The sequence below is a fragment of the Chinchilla lanigera genome, unplaced genomic scaffold (genome assembly GCF_000276665.1).
Source record: "Chinchilla lanigera isolate Chin_1 unplaced genomic scaffold, ChiLan1.0 scaffold00006, whole genome shotgun sequence".
NCBI classification, from domain to species: domain Eukaryota; kingdom Metazoa; phylum Chordata; class Mammalia; order Rodentia; family Chinchillidae; genus Chinchilla; species Chinchilla lanigera.
This window is the reverse complement of record NW_004955407.1, coordinates 38350847-38373561: the sequence shown is the minus strand read 5'-3', so window position 1 is coordinate 38373561 and position 22715 is coordinate 38350847. Positions and strand designations below refer to the sequence as shown.

General features: G+C 44.0%; 1 protein-coding gene across 3 annotated transcripts in view; it reads right to left on the bottom strand.

Moving 5' to 3' along the window:
- B3galt5 (UDP-Gal:betaGlcNAc beta 1,3-galactosyltransferase, polypeptide 5) overlaps nt 1–22715 on the bottom strand; it is a 49828-nt gene that overhangs the window by 19847 nt on the left and 7266 nt on the right. The window contains exon 1 of one of the 3 annotated variants that reach the window (XM_005375774.2): nt 7952–8009. The exons of the other annotated variants lie outside the window; for them this stretch is intronic. The gene's annotated coding sequence lies outside the window, so the exon portion shown is untranslated. Of the gene's footprint in view, nt 1–7951; nt 8010–22715 lie in introns of those variants that run through there. 3 annotated transcript variants of the gene reach the window in all.

Below are 22715 nucleotides of genomic sequence, written 5' to 3'. Positions count from 1 at the left end.
TATGCTGGCAGGCTGAGGGATCTACACTGGAGCCAGGAAACAATGCTCAAAGTAGGAACCTGACTTCCCTCGAAAAGTACCACAGCCATCCTCAACAACAGTGAGGTCCCGAGCTCCTCCAAAGATGAGGAAAGCTGAGTTCCCATCAGGGAAGCCAGTGCAGCAAGCTTCTCCAAGAGACTGGCAATACACCATCTTCCCCTCTGGAGCCAGGAAGCGATGCTCAAAGTGAGGACCAGAGCTCCCCCAAAGTGAACCATAGCCATCCTCAATGTCAGTGAGTGCCCAAGCTCCCCCTCTGATGAGAACAGCCGAGTTCATCGGGAAAGCTAGCCTGATAATCTCCTCCAGGAAAAACCAGCAGCTCCCTACAGCTTCCAACAGGCTCCCAACAGCCTCTCAGCTCCCAACAGCCTCATTACTTCTTGTTCTCCAGGTCTGTCTCTTATGCTGCTGGCAACAATCCTCAGATGCGCTACTACACCCAGTAGCACCTAACTCAGTTCAGGTGAGTGTCATAAGTTGACCACCAGTTGTCAATCCACCACACCATTTTCTCAGAGACCTACAGTTGTGGTTTTTTTTTTTTTTTGTAGTTTGAATACAGGGAGTTGGGATATCACCAGTTCCAGATTCCAGGATTAGCTAAGACCTAAGACTTAGTGGTGTGATGTGGTGAGATTGTACACCACAGTTTAATGCCAGCAGAGGTACAAGGTGTTACCCAGTTGGGATGATGTGGTAAGATTGTACACCACAGTTTAATGCCAGCAGAGGTACAAGGTGTTATCCAGTTGTGGGGCTGGGGGCAGTGCTCCGTTCAGAGCAGCAGAGAGCACGTATCCTCTCCTTGCGGATTCCCTGGAACATGCCTGGGACAGGCAATGGCTTCCGGGGCGGGGGCTTCTCTCCTGTTCCATGGGGTGGGAAAGGCAGGAAAGGACCCCTCCTATAGTGACTGCCAGGGAGGAGGGAAGAACCCACAGAGCCCCTCGGTTTTAGGACTTGGGAAAAAATGTGGCTTTGTGTATCATCCTTTTAAAATTTAATTCAGAAAGGATGCGCTGGTCCTCTATGTGCTCAGTTTGAGATAATGTTCAAGGGGCATAATGCAGGCCCCCAGCTCTGAGAGAAGGGTCCCTCCAGGAACAAATGCTAGTGGGAGGACGCTTGTGGGAGACAGCCACACACATAAGAAAGACACCATGAAACACAGCAGGAAAATGTGGTTCCAACCGCAAAGGCCATAGAGAGAAATAAGAGGCAGGCTCTGCACCCACCTTACAAGAATGTTCAGTGTGCTCTACTCTCTGCGAGGCCCCAAACGCCAATATGAAGCCTGGCTGCCCTGCCCTGGGGAAGCTCGGAGCCTGCGGGACCTGAGCATGTGCTTTTCTGTCCCCCAAACCTAATGAAGTAGAGAACACAGTGAACAGAGAGGCCCAGGACCAGCAAGAGGTCCCTGTCCCCCGATCTGCAGCCTCCTCCACGGGAAGACACTGGAGGAGGGAGAGGGTGTCCTCAAATGCCCTCTTCAGTTCCAGGACCCCATGGCTGTACAGAGGAGGAGGAACTGGTTCAGATTCTGCTTGGAAAAAGGAAATTGGCAAATGTATGGTGTGTCTACAGCCCCTGAGAAAATGGGCCAGTCCCTCACTACACCCCAGCAGCTGCCCTCATGGGTGACACTGTGTGGGGCTGTCTTGGTGGCCACGTCTTTCAGGCTTGGCCACTGGGGAGCAACAAGACAGAATCAGAGGATGAGGGAGGAAGTCGGGGAGCACATTCTCTGCTAAGGTGCCCCATCAGATGCCCCTGGTTCAGCTGCAGGTCCAACTGGATTCTGGATTCCACGACCCCTTGTCTTGGTTACTTTTCTCTCACTGCTGAGACAAAATACCTGACACCCAAACTAAGGAAGGAAAGGTTTATGTAGCTCACAGTTTGTGGAGGTTTCAGTCCATACTTGGCTGGCTTCAAGACAGAGCGGCACATGGCAGAGGGCAATGGTTCATGGTGGCAGAAAACAGCAAAGCAACAACCAGAGCAAAAGGGAGGAGTGGCAGCAAGCAGCCTCTTTCTCTCCCTTACATATGCAAACTACCCGCCCCAGGGCAGGTGTAGCACTCACACCCATAATCCCAGCATTGGACTATGGATTAATCAAAAATCTAGAAGCCTGTCCCATGACTGCATGAGGCTTTCGGGGGACATCCAGACACAAAGCATAACACCCCTCTTACCTCCCTGGGCCATGGTGTGGCTTCTTAACTCCTATCCTACGCCTGGGGTGCTTCATTCTATTAATCATTTAAGGAAGTTAGTATATCAGTAGTGGAGTGATTTCTTGTGCACTTTCTCAATCAACTTCACAATGATTCTCAGTCACTATAGGAGGGGTCCTTTCCTGCCTTTCCCACCCCATGGAACAGGAGAGAAGCCCCCGCCCTGGAAGCCATTGCCTGTCCCAGGCATGTTCCAGGGAATCCACAAGGAGAGGATACGTGCTCTCTGCTGCTCTGAACGGAGCACTGCCCCCAGCCCCACAACTGGATAACACCTTGTACCTCTGCTGGCATTAAACTGTGGTGTACAATCTCACCACATCACCCCACTAAGTCTTAGGTCTTAGCTAATGATTCTCATTCCCATCCCTTATCTAAAAGCAAGGACCCAAAGCATGGAGATGTTGAACAAACAGCCCAACCATGAATATGTCAGTGTGTCACATCTGTGGTTTGTGATGGGTCCTGCATGTGGGTGGGAATTCCAGAAATACCTTTTTCAGTTTCACAGTATAAAATGTCCTAGCCTAGTTGCTAGACAGCAGAAACCATAACCCCAGGTCTAATCTTGGAGTCAAAGAGAATAAAAAGCTCCACAGAGAACAGGGATAGAATCTAAGGGCACAAACATATGATTGATTGGTCCAGGAGGTGAAGACTGAGAGGACAGAAGGTACCTGCCCAGAAACCTGTACGATAACCAGCCAAGGGTGTCATGACCAAGACATGAGACTCCATGGCACACGTGTTCACCAGCGCAGCAGATGGGACTCCGTGGCAGCCACCCCTCCCCAAAGTGACCAGCTGGCTCACACACCTTCACCTTCTTCTGTGACACAGGCAGATCACCCTAAACCTGCTCTTCCTTTAGCTCTGGGGAAGCCCTCTTCTGGGATGTCACCACATATACCCAACAGAAAGATCCTCAGAAAACAGAGATTCCAGCTCACTCCAGTCAGAATGGCCAGCAGCAAGAAAACAGAAACATAACTGCTGGGGACAATGAGGGCAGAGGAACCCTTCAACACTGCTGGAGGGAATGGAGTTAGTACAGCCCCTAGGGAAACCAGTGTGGACGGTCCTCAAAGAACTAAAAATAGAGCTACCGTGTGCACCAACTATACCCCTCTTCCATACATACCTGGAGGAATTAAAGTCAGCATGCTACAGGGACACTGCACACACACAATCATGTGCCCATCAGCAGATGAATGAAGGAAACATGGCACCTGCACGCAAAGGAGTATTCATCCACCGGCAAGCAGAAAGAAAGCATGTCATCTGCAGGAAGTGGGCAAAACTCGTGACTTTGCTGCTAGGGTTCAAGACGGCTCACCCTAGCCTGAAACAGATCTCTACACCCAGATCTGGGGCCACTCTCTGGGCCCGAGCACTGGCCATGAGCCCGGAGACCCTCCGCCGGGCCTGAAGGGATTCAAACTCTGAGCCGCGCAGCTGCTGAGGCGGTTCACTCAAACCTCCAAGACGGCACGACCTAGGCCTCCATTTACAGATACAAGTGATCAACCGCGAAATGTGGTCATCCAAGCCAAGTGGAAATGAGAGGAGAGAACTGGCGGATGGACCCCCACTGCGACCAAGGCAGGCCAGTGAAGCTGACCAAATGTGAGAAGTGGGAGGTGGGACAGAGCCATGTTCCCCCACCATCCCAACTGCACCTCAACATTTCTACCCTCTGGCAGTGAGACAGAGCTCCGGGACCGGCACTCTCCCTCCTTCCACCCCCAGGACACACACGTCCATTCCTTTCTCAGGGCCCCTGTTTCCAGCCTTGAACTGCATAATAAAGTCAATTTAATGAGACCGTTGCTAGAACTGATTGGCTTAGACCGCAGGAGGAACGGGCAAGGCAAGGTGTATCCTAGGTGTGTACTCAATCATGTGGACTGAAAGGCATTTACTGTGATTCAAGGGATTTGGAAGTCACCGATAGAGGTGGCCGGGTGCAGTCACTCACGCACAGAGACGATAAAGACCTAGTGTCTAGGGTTCCACGGTTCACCCCACCCTAACCCTTTGACTTTAGTGCAGTTTCTAAAACACCTGGGCCTCATTTCTTCCAGTAGAAAACAATATAAGACTGAATCTTTGGATTATCAGGAGGACAAAGTAAAACAGAAAGCAATTTGAAAGCAATGTGCCAAACAGGAAGAACCTTGCAAGTGTTAATAGTTGTTACCTTAAACAGTGTGGGGGGGGACATCCAGACACAAACCATATTGTTTGGAACCTTGATTCTAGAATTCAAAGCTTCATTCTCCCTGGAAGGAATTTCTGGCATCACTGAAAGGAAAAGTGGGGCCCCTGGAAGGTTCCCCCTTCATCCACAAGAATGAAGGATTCCTGGTAGGTTTATCCTGAAAGCTTCAGAGAATGTCTTTGTGTCCACTTAGGAAAGCAAACATTAACGTTAAACCCTAGAATCAAATTTTACAGTTGTCATGTGTGCATAGCTACTGTGCTGGTTACAAATATTCGTGCCCAGATCACAGATCAGTGCTTTCAAGGTGCCCACAGCAATGTTCTGTTCATCTTCTTGTACTTCCAGGTTACACGTAAGTGCAGAACCAGGAAAAGCCAGTGTCATTACCTATATGATCTCACTCATCCGAAATGACCGTTCCCTGTGCACCCGGGAGCGGCTTAACACAGCGGAACAAATAGCGCTGAGACGCCTCTACTTCTACAAGTCCCGGATTACTGAAGGATCGTAGTGCAAGGCAGCAGTCCACCGCAAGCTCTCACAGCCTTCCGCAGGGGCCCCATCAGCATTCCTTCCCCTCTAGAGGACCAGGACAAAGGCTCCCCTGCTCCCAGATCCAAATCACTCAGCCTCCTGACCAGAAAAGTGCAATGCTCACTGCCCAGCGGAAGTCTTTGGGTCAGGAAAAACTGGCAGGGGAAGGATCGCATCTGCCTTGCTATGCAACCCTGGAGTCCAGGAACCCCAAGACCTAGATGGGAAGAAAGTGGTAGGAGCCATTCAAGTATTTGCTGAATAATCATCCGAAATGTTCGGCCCTTGGCTTCTTCCTCTCTGTTCCTATTGAGGACCATGTTATAAAATTTGGGGGGAAAATAATTTCATAATAGATTGTGATCAGGGCTTGTCCAAGGCCTAGTGCTTTGCCCTGTGGGCCGGCTAAGTATGCGGAAACATAAGTCCCGGTGCCTCCCATCACAGTTGAGGCCTCAGTGGTGCCCTGATGCTGTAATGCCCCCGGGCAAGACTGAATCAGCTGAAGACATCCTGGTTCCTTGAGAACCCAGTGGTAATAAAATAGAGCTTCACCTTAGGAAAAGGACAAACTCCATAACCTTCCACCTCTTCCTGCTGTCCTCATCAACACAAAGCTCCTCATCAGCGTAAGGTCACTGCCCTCTAAGACATCTCAAGTGATCCTCATCAGCATAAAACCTTCTCAGCATAAGGTCACTACCAACACCCTCTGAGTCATCCGGTCATCCTTCCAATCACTGCATGCACCCAACAAATATCGGCTGGCTCAGGCTGTCTTTGTCTTTGCCCATCCTGAGGCATTGACCTCCCAGCCCCCCTGTCATGCATTACTAATTTTGTCTCTGTTTCTTATTTCATCCTTCTGCCATACCCCGCATTCAGGCAGTTGAGGATCTTGACCAGTAGCTGGAGATCTGGGCCAGGTCCCTGATAGTTCTCTCCTCTGCTTTCTGGTGGCCATGAACTAAGCATCTTTGTTCCACCACACCCTTCCACCATGATGTTTCTGCCCTGGAGCCAGCTGACCATGGACTGAGTTCTTCAAAACTAGGAGTGAAATGAGGCCTCTCCTCCCGTAAGTTGTGGGTCCTGGGTATTGCATCTTAGGACAAGAAAGCTGACTAATACAGCTCCATATCCACAGATCCAACATCCCACAGACATCTCAGGTTCCATTCCTCATTCGTCCTGATGTCCACTCAGTGACATAAGCAGCAGGTCCATGCCATTTCCACCACCTCATCTTGCAATGCAAAGACCCACCTTCTTCCACTCCAGCTTCCACACTCTCCATTAGAAACTTCCCACCACAACTCCAACAGTGTCACCCCAACACTAATGGTCTCTACTGGCTGCCCAACCCTGCAGTGTGAACACAAACACACACACACACACACACACACACACACACACACACACACACATATACACACTCCACACTACCACAACTGTCTATACTGGGAACACAACATATATTTCACACTTTCTTGCTGCTCTTTCTGTCCAGACAGTCCAAGGTCTACCTGGTGACTTCTTTTTAATTCCTGCAAGTCCAGCTCAAGCTTTAGTCCTTTAACAAAATCCCCCTGAAATCCCCCCTAATAAAGAGATTTGACCAACATCTTTCTTCTCGGTACCCACACAATTCCTTAGATGTACTTTTAAATAGTTCTACTTTATTACAGCTACTTGTTCTAGTTTCCTTCTTTACCATAAGTACTTTGGGCACAAAAAAATTTTATTATATTTATAGAAATCTCAACATCTCACACAGTACATGTCACATAACAGATGTTCATTCCACACTCACTGGGTGAGTTACTGAATATTTACTATTATGGGGTGAATTGTATTCCCCTAAAATTCATGTGCTGAAGTCCTACCTCCCACTACCTCACAGGGGACCTCATCTGGAAATGGGACCTTTGCCGATGTAACTCATTAAAAGAGGTCACTCTGGAATAGGGTGGGCCCCTAATCCAATTCGTCTGGTGTTCTTTTAATTAGACAGTGTTTAGACGAGGGGGAGACGACAGCAAGACATTGGGATGATGCTTCCACAGCCAAAGAACATCAAAGATCTCCGGCCACCACCAGAAGCTGGAGAAGCATCTCACTGAGCCTTCTTCAGAACGACCCAATGATGAGGACAATGAGACCATCCACGGGCCTCCAGAAATGTGAGACAACCCATTTTTATTTCAGCCACCCAGTTTGTGCTAATTTGTTGTGGGCAGCCTGGCAAATTAATTCATTTACAAAATGCATGAAGCTGCCTGAGGCCGATATTGAATACCTGCAGCTAGCGCCTTCTGTGTACTTTCTAAGCAGCAAATATCACAGCAGCCCTCGGTGGAATTCCACCCGCTGGAAGTCTACACTTCATCTGTTAGGGAGATCTTCCTCCCTTCTCTTCCAACGTTTTGAAAGAGAAACACTGGCATATTTCCTGCCTAAATTTTCTACACTAAGTTTCTGTTTCCATCTAGAGAGCACTGTATGGGCAGTGAGTTATCCACGGAAGACAACTGGTTAAATTAAAGGCTCAAAACCAGCTGAACAACACTGGGCTGTGTCCCACACTTTCCTTGGGTGTTTCTGCCTCCCCTGGCCTCCCAGGGAGGCCTTCTCCCTCTGATCACATCGGGGCAGCCACAGCTTTGCTGTGAACCCACAGAAACCTCCCTGTCTGGAGACCCAGAGGGGCATAGCGCAACTCAGTGAGTCAAAAACAAAGAGGATGCTAACTGTGCAAGCACCACCACCGGTGCACACATCGTCACCTACCCGGCCAAAGGCAAGTCGGGTCCTTGTGTTTTCACTGGATCTCACTCGAAAGCATAAACCAGTACAGGAGCCAGGAAAGGATGGAGAAGCAGGGGAGGGGGAGTCCGCTTTCACTCACCTGGTCACAGATGCCCCAGCAGTGCCGAGTGCATCTCTGTGCAGGAATTGGTGGCCAGTATGGCTGGGCTGTCAAAGGAGTCACAGACAGAGTGAGCTGTGGCTGTGTGAAGCACCCTTCCGTGTGGAACCTGCTCCCGTGTTCCTCATATTCACTCCGAATCTCTCTGCAGATGCACAACTCTCGCTACACACAGCTTTGGACTTTGGCAGGAAAACCATGGATTTTAATGAGAAATGATTCACAGCCAACGTAAAACACTGCAAAACTCATTAACACGTTAAACATTGATAGGCTTATGGGGAGTCCTCCTGCTGCCTCTGGAGGTGCTGCCTGAGCGTTCACAGGTATCATCCTGAGTGCTGCTGGGTAACCCCCAGGGGTGCATTTTCCCATAAAAATCAAAACTAGAAACTTGAAGAATTTTATTAAGAGCTTATATCCTATTTGAATTTAAAAATCAGTTGGTAAAACCAAAACTCAAGTGTATACCATAATAAGTGATTTAGAAGCACTATTTTCAAATGTTAGTCTGCTGAGAACCAGACTGAGGCAGTAGAGAGCAAGCAATAATTAATATTAATAAATTGGCACAAAAATAAATTAAGAGTCTGTCCTAGGCCTCTATGGCTTATGGTGAGACCCCCGAGCTGTCCTAAGAGCTGAGGCTGGCAAACAGTCTGTGAAGTTCTGGCATCTCAAAGCAAGATCACATGGCAGCTGAGGTCTTTGACTCATGCAAATTCCATGTAGCTCAATAGTGGCAGTTAGCAGACAGTCAGGTCACGACCATGATCTGTTCCCGTGTGCTTTTCCAAAAATACGTTGTTCCTCAATTCTTGAACCTTGACTGAATCAACAGTTCATCCCTACTGCCTCCTGGAGCCACCAGCACACCCCCAATCAAGCTATGCACCTCATAAAGGCCAAGGACACCATGCCTGTGGTCCCATCCTGTCTTCAGGCTTCGACCATCCTGGTGCCCTTGAAGTTCAGTGTTTACTGAATGCTTATTGCTTTTACACTATCATATAATCAAAAACACCTTTCTAAGGCCTCCACTCATGGTACCTGTAATACATTTTGTAGTAGACTAATTGTATGTGGACTTTGGATCCCATTGTTCCCAACAGTTTGTTTTAGATTTTTTAAAGTTTTAAATTGAAAAGGAACGTGTACATTAATATTCTGTTGGGGTTGTTGGGATCGCTAGTATTTCCACAGGGAAACATACAGGTATATCAAAACTTTCTCCCTGGCCGCTGCATTTTCTAAAACTCTGATCAACTGTGGCAGCCACTTTGGGTGGCAAAAACAGGCCCTGGGGTAGAGGAGGTGGGAGCTTGGTAACCAAATTGTACATATTTTGTTTGTGTTTTATTCTGTCCTCATACCTCTGAGTGGGAGATTGGTGGTCCTAGGCCAGGGCCCCAATAACTGGTGACCATTTGGGGGCAGGATAGCCTGTTCAGAGAAGGTCACCCTGAGTGGATGCCTCTAGAAAGCAGAGCTGAGGACAGAACCTCATATGACGAATAACAGGAATGCCCAAAAAGTGCCATAAGTATTTACCAATGTGAGTAGGTTCTCAACCAGCATTAAAAATAGGGTAAGATTTATCAGTTGAGGAGCAATATTATAACCAGTTGCTTCTCGCTTTTCTAAGGCAAGCACACATTACAGTTCCAGACAACAGTCTGAGTAAAATGTTACAAGATATTGTTAAATTCAATCCTTGGTTCCCTCAATGGGGACAGTTGATTTAGGGAATTGGGATCGTATAGGAGGCTTGCTACGGCACACCCAACAGTGAATTCATCTCCCCCAGATGATTATTTGTTGGAGCCCTTACAGCCTAAACAAGAAGCTCATGCTGCTCAGAAGGTCAGAAAGATGTAACTTCTGAAGAGAAGGCACAACTACCCGAATTGTTTTCCAGACTGGAACACCTCTTAGCCACAGAGGTTCCTTCTCAGTTAAGAAATCCCCAGACCAACGCAGGGTCAAAAACTGCACCGAGGAGGAGAAGCTCCCACCTCCTCTACCCAAGGGCCCGTTGTTACCACCCAAAGTGGCTGCCACAGATGATCAGAGTTTTAGAAAACGCAGCGGCCAGGGAGAAAGTTTTGACATACGTGTATGTTTCCCTGTAGGAAATACTAGCAACCCCAACAACCCGAATAGAATATTAATGTACATGTTCCCTTTCAATTTAAAACTTTAAAAAATCTAAAACAAACTGTTGGGAACAATGGGATCCAAAGTCCATATACAATTAGTCTACTACAAAATGTATTGCAGGTACCGTGCGTGGAGGCCTTAGAAAGGTGTTTTTGATTATATGATGGTGTAAAAGCAATAAGCATTCAGTAGAAACTGTAGTTCAAATTTTGCATTTTGATCTTTTCCTAGGCCTGCAATAAACACCCATTCTGTTTTTTAAAAAGAACTTATCTATTGGTTCCTTTCGACTTGTATCATTTGGCTAAAGCATGTTTGTCACCTGTGCAGTTTCTACATTTTGGGGTTCAAATGTGATCCTTGGTTATTGAACAAGCTGAGAAAAACTGTACAGGGGAAAATCCTGAAATTACACTGGATATGCTCTCCTGTACAGGTAACTTTGCAAATACTCATGCTCAGGCTCACTGTCCTACAGTTCTTTGTACACAATTGCCTGAAATTCTCCCTGAACCTGGGTGACAGACCCAGATGATAGAGCTTCGATGTACCCTTTCGCTCAAATTTTACAAGGTCCTACTAAGCCATATACTCAGTTTGTGGCTTGATTACAAGACGCTGTTAAAAGACAAGTCTCTAACACTCAAGGTGCAGATGTCCTGGTTTTCGATAAGCTGATGAGCATGCAAACCACAGCTGCCAACAAGCTATGAACCCGTCAAGTCAACTAATGATATTGGGGCATATGTGACAGTGTGCCAAAATATCAGGTTACCTTCTTACAATTTGGCTTTGAAGGCACAAGCTATTTCTTTTTTTTTTTTTTTTTTTTTTTTTTTTTTTTTTGGTTTTTCTCTGGTACCGGGAACCGAACTCACAACCTTGCACTTGCCAGGCAGGCGCTTTTGCCGCTGAGCTAAATCCCCAGCCCCATACAAGCTATTTCTTGCCTAATCCAAAACAATAAGGTTTTCTATTTAAGAGGTGCTCTTGGTACAAAACTAAGCTAAGTAACAAAAATTTTCATATGGCTATGACAATTTATTATTGCTAGTCTCATGGTATACTAAGTGTATTCACAACTTCCAGATGTACAGGTCTTCCAAACTGTAAAACTGGGATTACTTATAGTGTAACCTTTTTGTTTTAGATTCAGATGTCTACCTGCTTCTTATATTGCAGCTAATTATGGTAAGAGATGTATGTTAAATCAACATGAAATTACCAGTCAAATAATAGCCTTTAAAAAAATTATATATGTTACATATGTCACTATGTTCTACACTAAGATGGACATTTAAGTGCATTACAAAAATGCTAAAATATGATATATGTTTTTTGATCTCAAGTTTTTTAGGGGGGGGATATTTTGTCTTTTTGAGACAGGGTCTCACCATGCAGTCCAGGCTGGCCTTGAGCTCACTTTGTGGCCCAGGCTAGCCTCAACCTCACAGCGATCCTCCTGCCTCAGCCTCCCAAGTGCTGGGATTACAGGCATGTACCACCACCCCTGTCAAGTTTTCTCTATGAACTGTATAACTGCGATACCAAAACAACCACAAGTGGTAAGAAGTAACAGTCTTCTGGTTATACTTTACATTTCAAAGTACTTGATATCCAGATAAAATTATAATAGTTAAAACTTATTACTCCCACTACAGTACTGTTTACCAGGTTACAAAGGCCAAAAGGGGCCATCCTATTACAACAACATTGTTTATTGGCCTTTGCCTAAAACCATAAAAATAGACAATGGACCTGCTTATATTAGCAGATCCACTCAACGATTTTGTTCAGCTTTGGGGAATTAAGAGTCTAACTGGAATTCTCTATAGTCCCCAGGGTCCAACAATTATTAAAAGATCTCATTTAACCTTAAAATCACAATTAATAAAACAAAAAGGGGGAACCCAGACAATCCAGATGTTGCCCCAGATGCAACTAGTTTTAGCAAGTTCTATTTTAAATTCCTTGAACGCAGCTCCTGGACCCTCAGTGCCCCCGACCATGTTTCACTAACAGTGTTCTTCTTCCTTTTTCACCAAAGGCCGTCGGCCCAAGTCCTGGGGTGCGATGCTCAGAGGGTCAGCGGAAAGCACCCCAAACCCTGACGGAGGCTCGGTCAGCGTGCTTCATCCATCCTCTCCTCCAGGGCTCTCCAGCTGCCTGTCTGGGGAGGGTGTAGTCCCTGTGGTGCCTGGCACAGAGTATCAATGTCTCCTGGTCTTTCTGCCAGTATCGGATGAGGGGCATTGGTGGCCCTTGGGCTCACAGCTGGGTGTGCTCCATGCTTGCGTGCACCAGGATGGCGGCCAAAGCGTATCTCCATTATCTATGGAAATACAAGCACAGCCTCCTCCCCAGGTTATCAGCACAGCACAGCCCAGGCCATTGAGTCATGCAAATTCCATGTAACTCAGTGGTGGCAGTTAGCAGACAGTCAGAGGCTACTGCCATGATCTGTTCCCGTGTGCTTTTCCAAAAATGCCTTGTTCCTCAATTCTTGAAGCTTGACTGCATCAGCAGTTCACCCCCACTACTTCCTGGAGCCCATGAGCACCCCCCTAATCAAGCTGTGCACCTCATAAGAGCCAAGGACACTAGCGCCTCGTGTCCTAGCTCGCCACTGGGCTTTGACTATCCTGGTACCCCATATACTAAAGTATATATATTTTGCCTGTGTTTTATTCTGTCCTCAAACCTCTGAGCAGGAGATCAGTGGTCCTAGACCAGGGCCCCAATATTAGTCATCTTTACTTTAAAAAAGCATTGCCATCATTATAATTGTACATACTTATGCACAGCTATATAACTACACATAAATTTAAGAGGAATTAGGCCATCATCCTGGTCGCAAAGCAGTACAACTGGGAAATAGCACTAAGTTAAATAAACATTACAAATTCCCAACCACTTAGCAAGAAAGAAAATTAACTATGAGGTCAGAGGAGAAGTGAAGTGCACAATAGAAGATTATATATAAAATAAAACAAATAAGAATACTAGATATAATCCCTTAGATGTATTCAAAATTGCTTTCAGAGGGAAATGCATAGCCTTAAATATTTGTGCTGTTAAAGGGAGAAAATGACAAAGTTCCTAAATAATTTAGAAAACACAAATTATACAAAGTATCAGAAATAGTAAAACTAGAAATAAGATTGAATTAACTCAAATATTCACATAAAATTTTAAATACAGATCTGTACACATAATCTCTCTAAAGTGGACTAAATTTCAGCATTTCCAGAGAGTGAGGGAAAAATAAAATAAAATAAATGGAAAAGAATGAGTGACCCTTTCCGAATGTAACTGAGATGTCAGCAGCCCTGCATGTGAGTCCCAGGGACCTTGGTGGACTCTTCAGGGTGCCAGTCCTGAGGCACTAGGGGTGCAGGCCCTCCTGAGACAGTCTGCCTTGCAAATGACCAGTGGAAAAATAAGAATAGGACACTTGATCGCCTTTCCTGAAAGGCAAATACATGCTTCACTATACTGCTACGGTCTCGTGTTGATTTGCATGTCCCCAAAGACCTAAGTTTGAAGGTTGAGTCCAATAACTGGAAAGTATGAAACTTTGGAGATGGGGCCGAGCAAGGAGGCCCTTAGACCACTGGAAGGCTGCCCTCGACAGGAACTGTGGGCCCCCCTATGTCCCCTCTGTCACTCCTATTGAAAATGTGGCTCTTGGCTCCTCACACTCCCCCCGTGGTGGGCCACCCTCACCCACAGCCAAACCAATGAGGCTGCCCAATCTTGGTCTTGCACCTCTACAGCTGTGAGCTGAGTAAACCTTTTCTCTAAGTTAATTGCTCTGGTACCTTATTGTAGCAACAAGTAGCTGACTGATGCAGTATCCAAGAACTAGTGAGTGCTCAGGAATTAATCCAAACAACTGTAAAGTCTCCTGTGGTTTGTTTGATTTGGGAAGCCTCGGGATTCCTTTTTCACATGTGCTCAGGAAACAAGTCCTTATCATGGTCCCAGTAGATCCACTGTGCAGGGTGATATTTGTGATTTCATCTTCAAAATAAGGCAATTCATGGAAGTTGGTGAAAGTCTGATTCTTCCACGTCTAGAGCAGCACTGCCAGGACTGTGAGGGGCAGCTGATGCAGAGTGACCTGACGATGGTAAAAATGTTCTCCAGGTGAATCTTCCTATGGCACAGTTCTGTGCTGTGAGACGCCTCCCACTGACTCCAAACGGGGCCTGGTTAGAGCCACCTGGATAGAGAGGGACACTGAAATGGCCAGAGAGGGACAACATCTAGGATCCAAACAATGGAGAGCAAAGAATAGACTCTGGAAACAAGAAGCAAAGGGAAAAATGGAGATGAAGAGGGGTCAGCTGGATATACAAAAGAAAGACCAGATCAGGGTCTCAATAACAGCCAATTCTTACGAACACTTCCTGTGTCCAGCTAGTGTCCTGTGATTTCTTACCTAGCCCTTCCTGCATGTCAGGAGGTAGGTGCCAGTGTCCCCTTACACCAAGGAGAACCCTGTGGAGTACAGTTTCCAGCCTGGCTCTGAGGGAGAGTTAATAGGCAAAGGCAGAACCTACAGCCAGAGGAAGGTGGCCAAAATCTGCTCTAACTATACTGCCCTTAAGACCTCACAGAGATGCATCCCAGGGACCAAAGGAGCCTCTGAGAAAGGAGAAGTCATCAACACAGATCCTACAGAAAAATTGGGAACTAGAAGCTCTCAGACATCCAAAATGTAGTGTTAGCAAAGTTACGGTGACTAAGATCAGAGAGCAGATGGCAATCCTTTAGAAAGGAAAAGAAAGGTGACAATGACAGTTGGTCTAAATAAATTTCCCCTCCATGGAACCAACAGCTAAAGAGCCCAAGACTTAGCACATGGAAAAAGTGAGAAGGAAGCTGCTCTGTGCAGCCTGAGAACAAGACAAACTAAGTGGTTGTTACCCAAATTGTCCCCCTAAAGGCTCACTGAGTTGATGGTGTAGTTCCCGGAGACTGGATGTTCAGCAAGTATTGGATCGTGAGGGTTCTAATTTCATTAAGTAGATTAATCCACTCAGGTGTTCATAGCTCAGTGGGCTTAGTAGTAGTGGGGCCTAAGTGGGTGAAGCACATAATTATAGGTGTGGGTTTAAAGGGTATATCTTCTCCCTGGGCCATTCTTCTCTGGCTCTTTCCCTGTCTCTCTGCTTCCTGGCCACCATGAGGTAAGCAGCTTTCCACCAAGACATTTCTGCCTCACCTCAGCCCATAGCAAGGGAACCAGCTGACCATGGACGGAAACCTGGGAAGACACCATGAGCCAAAACAGATCTTTCCTCCTTGACACTGTTTTCCTCAAGTACTGCATCACAGCCGTGAAAACTGACTAATGCCAAGGCAGTAACCACGGTTGGTGGAGAATTTTGACAGGGAGAAGACAACAGAAGAGAAATGAATGTCACCTGTTATCTTCTCAGAAGTCGAATTCATAAGAGCAAGAGTGTCAGATCCATTAAGAATTAGAGGCTTGTCAACAACAACAAATCTGATGTGGAAATGGACAAAGCACTCAAACAGACATTTCTCTGAAGAAGAGATGGAGATGGTCAATAGCACATGAGAAGACAGCAGCACTAATCACTGGGAAATCCCCATGAGGCACCACTTCATGTGGACTAAGATGGTTAATATTAAAAAAAGAACAGACAAAGGGAAAAGAAAAAACAAGAAAAGAAGGAAAAAATGGAAATAAAGCTTTTGTAAATAAGCAGGGGAAGAGGGGCTGGAAGGAGGGTAAGGAAATGGGAAAAAAAAGAATCAACATATCATGTACAGGTACAAATTCCCTATGATGAGAGTGATCATTATGTATACCTAAAATGTACCGATGAGCTTAATTAATTAAAAAAGAATAGACAATAACAATATTGATAAGAATGTGGAGAAAGCTGAACCCTTGTGCACTGCTGGTGGAACATAAAACAGTGTAGACTCTATGGAAGGTAATATGGTAATTCCTAAAAAAAAATTAAAAATAAAATTACTGTATGATCCAATAACTTTACTCTCCAGGTAAAAGCCCAAATAAATGCAATCAGGGACTTGAACTGGTGCTTGTACATGCATAATCACAGCAGAGTTTCCAATAGCCAAAAGGTGGAAGCAATTGAAGTATTGATGGATGAACAGATAAATAAAATGTGGTATATCCACACTGTGGAATATTATTCAGCGTTGAAAAGGATGGAAATTCTGACACATGCTTCAATGTGAATGAACTGGAAGATATTCTGTTAAATGAAATAAGTGAAACATAGAGAGTCAAACCATGTGTGATTCTGCTTGCATGAGGCTGCCAGTAAAGTCAAATTCTTAGAGACAAGTATAATGTGGGTTGTCAGGGAGTGGGTGAGTATAGGAATGATTGATGCAAGGTTTCCCTTTGGGGTGCTGAAAGTGCTCTGAAGCTAGATGGTGGAGCCAAGTGCACACATTGTACACATACAAAATGCCATAGGAATGTGGTTTAAATAACAAATTTAATTTATGTGAATGCTACTATAATTTTTCTAAAAATCTAGGAATTTATGGAATTGTAGATGTTACAGATGAAGTCAATTATACTGGTATTATACCTTCAATAAACTTTTAATTAGAAAAGAAAAAGGATTTAAAAATCAAAAATGAAAGGGCTGTCAAGAGTAAGGCTAAATAACATGGAGTCCTTCTCATCCACGAAGGCCAGTTTTTCCTAAACAGTGTCCTCCCTCCCCACACCAATGGACCTGTATGTGTTCAGGGGTGGTGAAGTGGGGCTGGGGAACAAGAGGGAAATGGGACTGTAAACAGGGAAACCACTGAATTAAATGAAATTCAACATATTTCTTTGCTGCTGAAGTCTTCAGAAACTACACAAGTTAACAAGCAGAATGAATCTCACAAAAGCAATTCATAGGCAGGTTGCCCAAGTTTATTTAGAGTTTGTAAGGACCACATCCCATCGAAGGCCTCAAACACATCAAGAATTGACTGATGGGGCCAATGGGGTCAATGCTGGGCTAAGACTACAAGTCAGATGAGCGAAGGGAGGGGAGAGGCAGGCTCACGAGCCTAAAGGGTTCCATCACATGGAAAGCACCTCTCTAACTTCATATTTCTCCTGTTTAACCTAAAGATTAATCTCCCACACAATGTTTGCATTACCAGTTGTTGCTAGCCTGGGAGGGCTCCTTCCTTAATGTGACAGATTAATCTACACAAATCATTTTGCTCATTCATTCCAAACCAACAACTGATCAAGGAAACAGCTTCCATTAGTCACGCAATGTAGTGTGCATTAAAACCAGCCTAAACAGGACACAGAAATATGCACATGTTATGTAAGTGCTAAGTTGTTAAGTCTAAAATGTGAAGCACAGAGCTGTCAAAGAATAACTCAGAAAAATCCAGCCATATAAAACGTCAAGGGACACTTCCAAAATAAAGAGACACAGAAAGGTGGGGGAAATCCTCCCACCAATAGTTGGGAAGATCAAAAGGTAGAAAAGAGGAAACAGAAAGGTAAATCTTTTGCAAATGGGGGAGACCAGGAGATGGTGGTAGGGGGAGGAAGAGGAGAGGAGGAAGGGCTAGGGGAAAGGAGGGAGGGTGGGGTATGTGAGAGGAGGGAGGGGGAAGGAACTGGAGGGAGGGAGAGGAGAAGGGAGGGAGGGAGGGAGGGAGGGGAAGGTGAGAGGAGGGAAGGGGAGGGAACTAGAGGAAGAGGGAGGGGAAGAGAGGGGGAGAGGAAGGGAGGAAGGGCAAGAGGAGGAAGAAAGAATGAAGGTGATTTATGTGCACACACCAACTCCCCACAAGGAACATAGTCACCGTGTACTGCACACATGGACTATTAAAAAAAAGATAAAAAGAAACAACACCTAGTGAGTTATGGGAAACAAAAAGAATGCAAGCCAAAGCCACCAATACCACACAGCAACTTACCATATAATATATAATATAGGTCCTTTAAAACTTGTAATCCTCTAGCACCAGATCCACAAAACATACAGCAAAAAACCTGACAGTACTATAAAAATAAATTTTATTTTTTGAACATTTCTCTTCAAATCTATAGCCAGGCAAACCAAAAATCAGTAATAATAATAATTTGACAAAGAAAACTAATAAATTTTATTTAATAAATACATAGAGAAATAGAGAGTAAACATTTTCTGTTTTTATGTACTAGTTTATAAGAACTAAAAATCAACAAAAACATGAAAGGGTGATATATTTTGAAATTTTCAAATGTACAACTAAAATAACTTTTGGCTTAAAAAGAAAATCACAATAGATATTTTAAAACAAGTAACAATGAAGGAATAACACATGAAAACCTGTAGAATGCAAATAAAATTATTTTGGAACAAAGTAATAGGTCAAAAAAGATATAAAACACATTTATTATGTAATTGAAAAAGCTAGAATAAAGAACAATAAAGTAAACATGAAAAAGATAAGAAAATGGAAAAGAAGATATGTGTAGCAAGTAATGAAGTAGAAAATAAAACAAAAAACTACACACTAAAAAATTTTTTCTTTCTGATAAAGTAAATAAATTTCTAGTAAGATATAACTGAGAGAGAAAGAGCCTAAATAAATAAACTACAGTTGCAGTGAAAAAGTTCCACAACCAAAGAGAAATAAAAATTGTTTAAATCACAGAGGACCATTATGAACAAGTCTATACAATAAATTTCAAAACATAAATGAAAGAATTCTGTAGCAAATAATGAATTAGCAAAGTTTACTACAGAAGTAGAACTTGAATAGACTAACAATACAACTGAGACAATAAATCTGTAATCAGAAGCCCACCTGCCTCCACCCTAAAACAGAAACCCAGAAAGATTTAGAGAGGAACCTTGTCAAAATTTAAAAATTAAAAGCTTTAAAATTCCCCTTTTGTAAAAGTATTTCAGAAAATACTCAATTTCAGGCAATGCCAGTAAAAGAAAAGTATAAACAATATCTCTTTTGAATACAAAATGAACTTCCTAAATTGTACGTCAGGAATTTGAAAATATATCACTATATTAAAGGAGAAAAATATGTAAGATTATCTCAAGAGATTAACCAAAAAAGAAATCAATAAAATTTAGTACTAGGCCATATTTCAAAAGGACATTTCCTTAATTTGACACAGGATATCCGTCAAGTACCTAAAATAAATATCATACTTGACAGTGAAACTTAAAAAATACTACTATCAAGAGCAAGATCAAGCCACAGATGCCCATCATCAGTGTTTATTAAACACAAAGTCATATCAAAGGCCGTAAGGCCAGAAAGTGACAGCAGAAATGTATGGACTGGAAGAGAAGAATCTAAGCTCTTCTTGGTTACAAACAAAATGATCATCATCTCAGATCAAACAGGCGAAGTTGTTCCATAAGCATCTTTCTTATTTTTCTCGTTGGTGAGACAAAATAACTGACACCCAAAGTTAAAGAAGGAAAGATTTATTTGACTGACAGTTTGTAATAGTTTCAGTCCATAATCAGCCAGCTCCAAGGCAGGATGGCATGGCAGAGTGGCACTGCAGAGAGAACAGCTCATGGCACCCACAAGACAGTGAAAGCAACAAGGGAGGGAGGGACAAGCCTCTTTCTGTTCCTTATATTGTATGCAGGCTACAGTATCTAGCGAAGGTGTAGCACTCACATCCTTAATCCTAGCCAGAACTGTGCCAAACCAACCAGTGGACTGATTTAGTAATCACACACACACTTGATCCCAGTTCCACACACTAGATTCAACCACCTCTGAACAGCCCACCCCCGTAACTACATGAGGCTGTGGGGGACATCGAGACACAAACCATAACAGCATCGCTCAAATCTCAGATGCTTAGCACTGTGACTTTGTTACTTCCTCTTTGTTTGGGACAAAGTACCCAACACTCACATGTTCAAAGAGAAAATGTTTATTTTAGCTCACAGTTTGTAGAGGTTTCAGTCGACAGCTGGCTCCAAGGCAGGGTGTGTGGCAGAGGGGCATGGCAGAGGAGAATCAGTCCATGGCAGGGCAGGCAGAAAGCAGCATCAAGCCTCTTTTTCCCTTTAATTCTGTCCAGGCTACAAGCCTTTGGTTGGTGCCACCCACACCCAGTGTGGACCTTCCCACTGTCCACACCAAGAAGAACTATGCTAAACCGATCAGTGGACTAATTTGGTTAGCTCGCATCCTTAATCCGTACTCACACACCCTAAATCCAGCCACCTCTGAAGATCCCCACATATGAGTGCAGGAAGCTTTTTAAAATTTTAATGTATTGGTACAATTTAAGCATATAGAATGATCACATTCATTATAGGGAATTTGTATCTGCACATGATACATCTTGTTTCTTCTTTTTTCCCCCGTTCCCATCTCCTCTTTGCAAACCCGCTTCCTCCTCCCTATTCACAAAGCTCAGTTTTTATTTTATCCTTTTCTCACTCTTTCCTTCCCCTTCCTTCCTTTCCCCTCCCTCCTCTCTATTTCACTTTTTCCCTATTTCACAATATCTGTTGTACATTTATGATCTTATTTACATTTTCAGATTCTCACACCAGAGACATAATGGGAGGACATCTAGATAGAAGCCACAACACACTGCAAGTTTACTTCCACACACACAACGTCCACTGCTGATCCAAGACACTCTTGAAAGCTTCTGTGTCTTTTATCAGCTGGTTTCTCATTTTATACCATTGTAGCTTTATGGCACATTCATATCAAGAGTTGGTGTGATTGAAAAATACAGTGAATGCTTAAATTTGGGGAGGAGGGGGCTGCAATTATTAGAATAAAAATACATTGTTTAAAAAAAACTCAAAATAACCTCCCTTGCTCTGAACACACTAGTCCTATTATTGTTGCCACTTTCTTAAGCAGCTCTGGAAGTCTCCCTCTGTGTCTTCAATTGTACTGTCTTGGCTGCCTCAATGTCCTGAATTGATTGAAAACATTTACTTTTCAGGATTATTTTGACTTTGGGGAAGAGCCAGAAGTCACACAGTGCAGTTCCAGTAAGGTGGATGAGGGCACAGTGTAATGCTTTTATTGGACAGAAATTGCTGTAAATGTTGATCAACAAATATAGAATGTTTAAACTTTGAAAAAGTATTGCAATAAAACACACATTACCATTAATGCCCTTCCACATTACCCCCTCCTGACTTTGAACACACTTATCCATTGTTTTGGGCAATGTGTCTTTTCCACAATAAGGTTGTTTTCTTTTTTTAATTTAAACATTCACCGTATACTTTGGTCACCCCTTGGAAACAAGCAGAGCAAAAACAAGCTGGGAATGAAGCAGCTGCAATTCAATCTCTCTCATATATATTTCAACACCCATTTCATTGGTCAAGAAAAGCCACAGGCCAAACCTAACTTCAAGCTAAGTCCTCTTATGAACTAGGAAGACAAAATAACCAAATATCTAATGCAATTATCTACTAAAGACATCCAAGACAGTGTACAAACCAACAAGTAGAACCTAGAAGAAAATGTGTTGAATGTATTAATAAACTTCTGGGATGTATATGACTGAAAATGCATAACTTCGATCTAAAGATAAGCAAACCTTAAGTAAGCCCAAAATGAAGAATATTCTACAAAATAACTGTCATGGACTCCTCCAAAAAGTCACATTCATGAAGGACAAAGAAAATCTGAGATAATATTGGAGACTGAGGGTGAAGAAGATAAGACAGCCACCCAGTGCAATGCATAATTCTGCTAGAGAGTCTGAACTAATTCACAGAAGGTCTGGTGAAACTACGAATGTCAAGAAATCGCATCAGTGTTAATTTCCCAGTCTTGATAATTCAGTTATGATTATGTCAGATGTAAAAACTCAGATAGGATGGAGACTACGATGAAGCAGCTCTGAGCAGGACTTATATTTACCAATTGGCTTTCCACATGTACTTGTGAGTCACTGGTCCCTAATGATGCCTGTAGTGGTGGGTGAAGCCATGCGGCCTCAAAGGACAAGAGAAGGCCACAGCTGAGGTAGTTTGGCTCCAACCCCCATTAACTAGAGGAGACTGTAGCTGCAGGAATCTCACTCCTGCGGTGAAGGCCTTCCTACAGATCACATAGCTCTCCTAAATTAACATATTACTTGGAGAATTCCATAATGGGTTTCCCAAGTCCTGCCCAGATTCCTGCATTTTCTTTGTATCCTCCTCCTTTATTTGAAAACCTAATAAATACAGGCCACTCAGGGAAGTCTTGGTGTCAGACCAGAGAACCTCAAAGTCTGTAATAGGGGTGAACCCTTCTGGAGCCCTGAAATCACTTCAATTGCCTCATTTATTTAAGTCTTCCAGGCCCACTCATTTGGGAGATTGCAGACCTGATCAGCCCACAATAACTACGGGATACTATTGATAGAGGAAAATAAAAACTCCCAACCTAAATGATATATGGGACAAGTTCGTGTTCTCTAAAATCGAAGAATGAATTTTAGGAACAACAGAGGTTAAGAGTAGGATATATTTAGTGAGGGAAAGAAAGCTTCATTCCAAGAGAGGGACAGAAGGGGGGCCCAAGGGCGTTGCCTAAGGCTCTGTCTTTT